This window comes from Grammomys surdaster, unplaced genomic scaffold (assembly GCF_004785775.1).
Source record: "Grammomys surdaster isolate TR1022 unplaced genomic scaffold, NIH_TR_1.0 362, whole genome shotgun sequence".
In the NCBI taxonomy this organism is placed as follows: Eukaryota; Metazoa; Chordata; class Mammalia; order Rodentia; family Muridae; genus Grammomys; species Grammomys surdaster.
The window spans coordinates 729,049-738,566 of NW_021604781.1; the positions used below are offsets into that span (position 1 = coordinate 729,049).

At 45.7% G+C, this 9,518-nt stretch overlaps 1 pseudogene; it reads left to right on the forward strand.

The window, feature by feature from the left end:
- The first annotated feature begins 5,621 nt into the window (after positions 1–5,621).
- Positions 5,622–9,518, forward strand: part of LOC114631418 — a 12,219-nt pseudogene continuing 8,322 nt past the window's right edge.

Genomic DNA, 9,518 nt, shown 5'->3' on the forward strand with positions numbered 1-9,518 from the left:
TGAGGAAAAAGTAGGAATTGGAAAATTGACTTAGGGGTTAAGAGCGCTTGCTGATTTTCAGAGGACCTAAGTTCAGTTCCCAGCATCTACATCAGGTGGCTCACAACTGCACAAAACTCCAGCTCTAGAGGATCTGATACACACACACACACACACACACACACACACACACACACACAGAGAGAGAGAGAGAGAGAGAGAGAGAGAGAGAGAGAGAGGAGGAGGGGGAGAGGGAGAGGGAAAAGGAGAGGGAGGGAAGGAGGGAGGGAGGAAGGGAGGGAGAGAGAGAGAGAAAGAAAGAGAGAGAGAGAGGGAGAGAGAGGGAGAGAGAGGGAGAGAGATTGTATCAAGGTGGAAAATAGGGACTGCTCTGAAAAGCCCTTGAAAATTGAATGAATCCTGAAAAAAAATCAATCTTCCTTCAGAAAACGCTCTTTTATAATGCAGACTCACCAGGCAGTGGTGGCACATACCTATTATCTCAGCACTTGGTGGGCAGAGGCAGGTGGATCTCTACAAATCTGAGGCCATTCTGGTCTACAGAGTGAGTTCTAGGACAGCCAGGGCTACGAAGGAAAACCTTGTCTTAATAAATAAATAAATAAATAAATAAATAAATAAATAAATAAAATAAAATAAAAGCAGACCCAAGCAGGATGAGCACACATCTTTGAACCCACCACTCAGGAAGCAGAAGCAGATGAATCTATGTCGGTTTGAGGTCAGCCTGATCTACCTAGTGAGGTTTAGGCCAACTGGGGCTATGTAAAGAGACTTTATCAAAAGAACATAAAAAGAAAGAAGCAAAGAAAATACCATTATATGTAAGAAGCCTATGCTGATGAGCTATACAGAAAGACAAAGGAAGACTGAGTAGGGGATGGTGGTGGGGTGGGGGGAGATGCTATGGGAAAAAGAGGGAGATGATGGAAACAGACTGCAAGAGCCTTGGAAATCTTGGAGAACATCCATCTTCCCAAGTGTGTTAGTCAGCTTTCCACTACTGTCACCAAGTACCTGAGACAGTCAACTTAAAAAGACAAAAGATTTGAGGCTGCTCAAAGAATGGTGGGCAGAAAGCTAAGCGGAAAATAAGGGGCTGTGGTCTCAATATCCACTTCATGCCCACAGTGACCTAATTTCCTTTCAACAGGATCCACCTCCTCAGTCTTCCACCATGTCCCGGTAAAACCACAGGATGAGGGCCACACCTCCAATACTTGGGTATGTAGGAGACACATCTCAGGAGTGCTATGTCCCTGGGATAAGATGGGGTATCCAGCAAATTGCATGTGGCTCCGTGGGGTCCAGGAACATTTAAATCCAAGATGTTTGATGGCTCAGTACATAAAACTCTTGCAAGAAGTTGGAGCGCTGGTCCCTAGCAACCACTTAGATGCTTGGTAGATAGCAGGCCAGCACTCAGGAGTCAGAACAGGGCGGGGCACTAGAACAAGCTGGTCAGCTAGACTAGCTGACTCAGTGAGAGCAGAGTTTGAATAAGAGACTGCCTGAATATAAGACGGAGAGCGAGCCACACCCTGCACCTACACACTTTACACACGTACATGTACAACACGCACACCCATAACCATGCAAAACATCCATAAAGAATCATTAGTCCATTTATACTTTCTGATTCTCTGAAAGTCAATGATGGCATCCTGTAAAATTGTCGGGCTTCTGTTGCTTCATAGGTCCAGGGTGTGTGGTGGGGGTTAGGGATGGGAGGACTGGGGGATAGCTCAGTTAATACAGGGCTACTGTGCAAGTCCGAAAACTGAGTTTAACCCCTGTCACTCATATAAACAGCCAGGTGTGATGTTGTGAGCTTGTAAGCCCAGCACTAGGGAGGTAAAGACAGGCAGATTCTTGAAGTTTGCTGGCTAGATAGCCTAGCCGCAGTTCACCATGCAAGACTGTCTCCCACAAAACAACAAAAACAGCTGGGGCGTGGCACATCTTTAATCCCAGCACTTGGGAGGCAGAGACAAGTATAGAAGACATACATATTCTAGCTCGTCTGTATAGCTCCCGAATAAAAGACACAAAAACCAGGCACTTACTTTACAACCTAGACTGGGCAGGTTCTGAGCTATTCTAATTTATATCCAACCTCAGCCCCTTGTTACTTACAACCCAAATCTTGACGGGCTTGGGTTGAGTACTTGCCTAACATGTGCAAGGCCCCAGGCTCCACCACCAGCACTGAAAAACAGTCAGATAAATAAGCAACATCCACATGCAAATAATAATAATAACAACAATAATAATAATGATGAAGATAGATAGATAGATAGATAGATAGATAGATAGATAGAACATGAAGACGGATAGGGATTTATTCTGAAGTGTGCAAACTTGATAGGTCAAGCTCCAGAGAAGTTGACCTTGGATGAAGGCAGAATTCACTGCATTTTGTACAAACTTCACTTCACAACCAGTCTCCCTGCCCCCACGATATTTATATCAAGCAAATCAACATAGACTCATCTGCGCTCTCTTGGAACATGGCGGAGCTAGTAGATGTGCTCTGATTACCACGGCAGCTGACATGCGGCTCAGCGGTCCAGTGCCAGGATCGCATGCACATGGTCTTCTGATCAACTCCTAGCACTACAGAAACAAAACAAAAGTATGAAAACAAGAAGCTAAAGTAACATGTATTTATTCCTACAAACATAACAATAATGACTCATTCTAGGCTAATGTAAATCACTGTTAACAGATTCTCAAATGTGGTAGTTTCTGTTCTGCATGTCCACTGTTGTGAAGTGATTCCCCCCAAAGCCTTCTATGAAATTTCAGTAAAAGTGAGATGTTCTAAACAGAGGTAAATGGTTCCTCCTGCAGGGAAACTCCTTAAGCTCAAAATGTACACAACTCAAAAGCTCCAGGAAGTTCCTGAAACTGACCAAATATATTAGGTCTCTCCCTTCCTTAACCATACATAAGCAATAAGGTCTGCTCAGAGGTATTCTTTGATAATCTGAGATGCCTGGAAGCAGGGATCAGCTAAACCACCTGGAAGAAGCAGTGATTAGCCAAGATGTGTGGTAGAGTCTCCATCCAACTGGTCTACCTGGAAAGAACCCTTTCCAATCTGTTGAACTTCCTACAGGCTGTGCAGTACACTCCAGGTTTCCAGCTTTCAACACCCCAGTTGTTTTTTAGTCATTTCTACTCCTGTAAGTAACCCCTCACCCATATTCCTGTAAGTAACCTCAATAAAATTCATAGGCTCACTACATGGAACTTTGGTGATATCTACACTTTGGTTTGTTATCAGTTATCTGAGGTTAGCAGACATTATTCATGGCTCCCTAGGAATAACATTCCATAACAGCCCCAGCCTCCTAGTGGCTAGCTTGGATTTGTTCTCAAGGTGAAGAGAGCACAGAAGTATATAAGGCTTAGGACCGGCATCTCATCACCTCCATAGCAGTCACAAGCCAAGGTAAGTGACAAGATTTGTCCAGGTGCAAAGGGCAGGCAACAAGCTGCTTCTTGGCAGGTGAGCTGTAATCTCAACCCACTAGCGCTCTGAGGCCACCGTCTCTTTTGAACAGCTCTCTCTGATTTCAGTACCAAGTCTGGACAGAATGCTGCTCTACAGTAAGGAGAGTCATCCAAGGGTGTCATGCTTTCAGTTTTGAATGAGTGAGTTTAGTAAGAATATATCAAGACAGAGGCCAGCCAACCGCCATGCAGAAGACACTATGCAGAGAGGCAGAACTGGACATGCAAGGGTGGAGAGGAATAATTTGATGTGAGTAGCCTGCCCTGCCATGATGAAGTACTGTGTGATGAAGGCTAGCCTGCTCTGCAGAGTGAGTTCTAGGACAGCCAGGGCTACACAGAGAAACTCTGTTTCAACAAGCAAACAAACAAAAAAGTGCTCACAAAATCTTGCAGAAACTGACCAGGGAAGGCTTGCTGAGTCAGCCAGTCCCAGGGCGCAGAGCAGCTTCTCCATGGATGAACTTTCGGCTCCCTCAGCAGACATTTTTATACTATGGGAGAAGCAACTTCATTTGGAAATGGTCATTTTCACTGTTCTCAAGGGCACAATATTTTTTAAGACCTAAGTGTTTGCCATTTCCCTGGTCTTTATTATAGAGCCAAGGGACCAGCCTGATCCTGTCGTTTGGAGGATCTTGTGAGACAAACATGCTTGGGTCAGAAATGGGGCAAAGGTGGGTCTCTGTGTCATTTGTGAATCAGAAATTTCCCAACATAAGGGATATTACAAATGTTTTCCTCTGTGTTCCTATATATGGAATGAATATTTTTATCCATGTTAAACCATGACCAACACCTCTTAGAAGAGAAATATTTGGCTCTCTAATTGTTTTGTCAATAAGATCACTGAGTAAAACTAACACCGTTTACTAACTTTCCATGTTGTTCTGTTTGTTAGAGACAGGGTTTCTCTGTGTAGCCCTGGCTGTCCTGGAACTCACTCTGTAGACCATGCAGCCCTCGAACCAGGAGATCTTCCTGCCTCAGCCTCCGGATTGCTAGGGCTAAAGGCTGTGGAGAGCTGCTGCCACGCCTTAAAGATGGTGCCTGCTTGCCCTTGCAGACTTGGAGTAAACAAGCCTTGTTTGGTCTTGGGGCGGTACTTCCTGGTGGCCTGATCTTGTGTCATGGGTTCTTGACCAATCACAGTGCGAGACGTGGTATGGGCTCATGGGCAGTCCTACACAGGGTATAAAGCTTCGCTCCTGGGCTGGCTCGGGGGCACACCTTCAAGCTTCATGTAACTAGCAACTCCTGAGTAAACTGCTGCTGGAAGGAACTGGTGTGCGAGTCTTTCTTCCCTGCTGGTCGGGGTGGTAGGCGCCGCACATTTGGTGGCCCGTACGGGGATTTCTTAGAATTCCCGGAGTTCCAGAACCAGTAGCAGTCAGGGCGATCGATCGGTAAGTGGCCGGTAAGTGGGGCCCTTCAATCTTTAAGGTCCTCGGAAGGAGGCTTCAATCTTTAAGGTCCTCGGAAGGAGGCTTCAATCTTTAAGGTCCTCAGAAGGAGGCTTCAATCTTTAAAGACCTCGGAAGGAGGCTTCAATCTTTAAAGACCTCGGAAGGAGGCTTCAATCTTTAAAGACCTCGGAAGGAGGCTTCAATCTTTAAGGTCCTCGGACGGAGGCAAGCAAAAGTGAAAGTAAAAAGGCCAGCGGGATATGTTCGTGCCGGGAGGAGTGGATAGTTTTTCTAGTAGTGGCGATCACGATTACAGTATCCCTGGTGCTGTGTTTTTGCCTTAACTGTCACCAGCCAGGGCATGAGTGCCGCTGTTAACTACCTTAAACAGAAGGCTCTACAGCAGTTTGTCCAGGAAGTGGACCGCATCGCCCCTTGGTTCGTGGTATCGGGACAGCTTACCTTGGCCACCTGGGATAAACTGGGGAAGGACATAGAAAGGGAAGAGAGGGAGTGAAGGTGAAGAATTGGAAACATTTCCTGCCAAGTACAAAGGTGTGGAAGAGAAAGAACACGGCATAAGTATACAAAGATCAAAGAGGCCAAGGGTAGTGAGGCTAAAATAATACAGACTTCAAAGAGAGGGACGAATCTAAGGACTGTGGTAAAGCGGCGGAAAGGTTAGAAAGCAAAGCCATGGGTAGTTGTTGTAGCTGTCCAGATAAAGACACTGTCCTAGATAACCATAGGAACAAGTTTAAGGTTGTTAATGTTGATGATGATGGCAATGAGCTAGACTCTGGTTTCATGGAGCTCACAGACACAGAACTGATTCTGTACACCCCGAAGCGAGACTCGGTGAAATGGCACTACCTCTGCCTGCGACGGTACGGCTACGACTCAAATCTGTTTTCTTTTGAAAGTGGTCGATTGTGTCAAACTGGACAAGGAATTTTTGTTTTTAAGTGTGCCCGTGCAGGAGAATTATTTAACATGTTACAAGAGATTATGCAAAATAATAGTATAAATGTGGTGGAAGAGCCAGTTGTAGAAAGGAATAGTCATCAGACAGAATTGGAAGTCCCTAGAACACCTCGAACACCTACGACTCCAGGGCTTGGTGCTCAGAACTTACCCAACGGGCATCCCTGCTACCCCTCGTTTGGAGATACTTCATCTCACCCCTCAAGCCGACACTCTCTTGTGGGAAGTGCTCACAAAATAGACTATTCAAGGCGTAGGGATTGTACACCGACAGTCTTTAACCTTGATATCAGGCGCCCCAGTTTAGAACATAGGCAACTCAGTTATACACAGGTGGATTTGGAAAGGGGCAGTGACTCTGACAACCATCAGACTCCAGAAACGACAACCACTCCCCTCCTACAAACCCCCACCCGGCGCACAGAGCTGTACACTGTCATAGACATTGAGAGAACTGTTGCTGTGTCCAACTTGCAGAAAGCACTGCCGAGAGACGACAGTACCTCTAGGAAGACCAGACACAATAGTACTGACCTGCCCATGTGAGCCCGGAAGCATTGCATTGTGAAGATTTTCAGGGTATAGGAGTGCTAGCTGTTGCCCTAGTGGGCGTCTGTGTTCTCTGCCTGTCTTGTATCTGTCATGTGGTCAGGGCCCAGAGACGTGAGAGGGCGCTGGTAGTGCGTGCCTTTCAGGCCATTGAGGGGGTGTGTATCTCCACAAGCATGGCTGGTAGCTTTGAAGCATTAGTTGCTCTCATTACCCCAAATTTTAGGTCTGGACAGCCCTTGCACCCCTGGAAGCCTATAGGTTTCATTGCACACGGGATGGGTGTCTATTCCATTTTTCTTGGGCCCAGCTCTTGCACCTGGTGGGCTTTGCCCATTGCACCCAGTAGAGTGAGTCCCATGGTTTGAGTCTGTCTGCCCTTGATCGTGAGATCCTACATGATGGAGCTTGCTTGATCGGGCAGTCACAGCTTGAAACTGCTTAAAAACAAAAAAGGGGGAACTGTGGAGAGCTGCTGCCACGCCTTAAAGATGGTGCCTGCTTGCCCTTGCAGACTTGGAGTAAACAAGCCTTGTTTGGTCTTGGGGCGGTACTTCCTGGTGGCCTGATCTTGTGTCATGGGTTCTTGACCAATCACAGTGCGAGACGTGGTATGGGCTCATGGGCAGTCCTACACAGGGTATAAAGCTTCGCTCCTGGGCTGGCTCGGGGGCACACCTTCAAGCTTCATGTAACTAGCAACTCCTGAGTAAACTGCTGCTGGAAGGAACTGGTGTGCGAGTCTTTCTTCCCTGCTGGTCGGGGTGGTAGGCGCCGCACAAAAGGCTCATGCCACCACTTCCTAGCTAACTTTCCATTTTCCATAACAGCAAAACCAAGACAAAGCTGTACTGCTGGAGGTTGTTGACAATGGAGGGAAACATGTATTCTGGAGTCCTGGTGGCGGGCTGTAAAAATAGACAGTGCAGCTGCTTACATCCCATGCCTTCCAAAACAGGAGCGAGCTTTGCCTCCTCCTCTACCTTGAGAGTTATCCCCACCGCAGGTATTGGCCTGTGAACTGAGAGTTCAAAGAACAGTTTGGAAGCATTTGGTTCTTTATAATATTAAGCAGTTAAAACATTTCTAAATGCCTACTAGCAAGCACCAGGTTAAATTGGTGGTTTGTTGCTGGATTGGTGGCATACACCTTTGATCTCAGCAGCAGAGGCAAGAGGATCTCTGAGTTAGAGACCAGCTTGGTCTACAAAGTGAGTTCCAGGACAGCCAGGGCTATACAGAGAAACTCTGTCTGGAAGGGAAGGGTTCTTTGCTTGTTTGTCCAAGACAAGGCATCATCCTGAAGAGCAAACTGCCCCAGATCTCACTATGCCACCCATTTGATCTCAAACTCATGATGCTCTTCCTGTCTCAGACTCCTGAGGATGGAGATTACAGGGGTGGGCTCTATCCTACCCAGTCTTAATTGTGTGGATCTATACAATGAAACTACTGCTGGGTATTTCAAATGTTATTTTGGCTGCTAGACATGGTGGTACATGCTTTTAAATCCTAGCACTCCAGAGACAGAGGTAGGAGGATCTCTGAGTTCCAGGCCAGCCAGAACTACACAGTGAGAGCCTGCCTATATATAAGCAAAGAAATAAATAAACAAATAAGTGCTATTTGAGCTGGTTATATTAATGAGTAAGAGTATTCTATAAATAAAAATATCAAATTTAATAAATATATTTTCCACATGGAAAAAATCTGTGGGAAAAATTTTTTGCTGAGGATTTAGCTCAGTGATGGGGCGCTTACCTAGCATACACAAGGCCCTGAGGTGTTTCTGTTGCTAGCACACAAAGTAGCGAGTTTCTTCATGACATTTGCATAAAGAAACTTAACAGTCACATGCACGTACAGACCCAGGGCTCTATTACCAGCACTGAGAACAGCAACAACAACAAAAATCTGGAATAATATAACCCAAAGTACCGGCGGTCACCTGTGAATGATGGATTTAAGAATTTCTTTCTATTTAGTGCTGTTACTGCTTAAATTTGTTTCTTTCTAGATTTGTTTATTTTATTTTAGTATTTAGCCACTAAAGCCGTTTCCAGGATGATTTCATGTCAGTATAGCTTGCCTTAGACCCAAGAAAGAGTGAGTATTCTCCCAACCCACGTACGTCCCAGTCTGTGCATTGATGACAAGGCTGAATACATTTCCCTCCACGCCGACGTAGTTAAGTCTCTATCCCTTCTTTTTAACCCAGCACCATTTCCAAATCAATGTCTATGGAGAAAGACTACCTGGACATTTAAATCCATCAAAAAGGAGTAAATGAGCATTTCAGATACATCTATCAAGAGAAATGCCCCCTTCTCCCCATCATTGTGGGGCTTTGTCAGTCGCCTGTCAGATGAATGTCCCCATAAGTGTTTATTAATCATCTTCGTGCTCGCTGATGGGCCTGGACACTTCACTCTTCTACATCTGCAGCACACAGAGGATGCGGTGGGCTCCTTCGATCTGTCCCTCCGTGCAGTTACTTACTTTGTTAAAGTTAATTTCCGCTCATTTCTGGCTTTGATGGAAAGATTCCTTTATCAGTTCAATTCAAGTGTGTTGTCTGCAATCAAGGCAATATTGTCTGCTAATGTGAGGTACACTCGATACTCTCTCTCCATCTTATGCTAACGCCTTTCTTCTGCTGGTCCTGTAGTAGAGAATTTGGAATGAGGCTCCCTCCCTGGTCTTCAGAGATGAGCTGTGAGTTACTGAATGATGGCCATTCATCTCTTCCTAGAATTCCTGGGCTGGAGAAGTGATGAGTTCCTGTTTATCCCAGGAACCACCTAGGTTGAAAAACAAGTTGATTGAAAAAAGAAGGGACTGGGAATGTATGATCACGGTTTGGTATTTTGCCACATCTTCAGGGCCAACTCTCATTCTGCAAGTCAATACTCCTTGCACTAGGGACTAAATGAAGGTTTCTACCATCTATGCCCAAGTTCATCGTATCCCCACCAGACTTACACACCCCTACACTCCTTCTTAATTCTATCTTTCCAGTCTCAGTCTCTCTCTCTCTCTCTCTCTCTCTCTCTCTCTCTC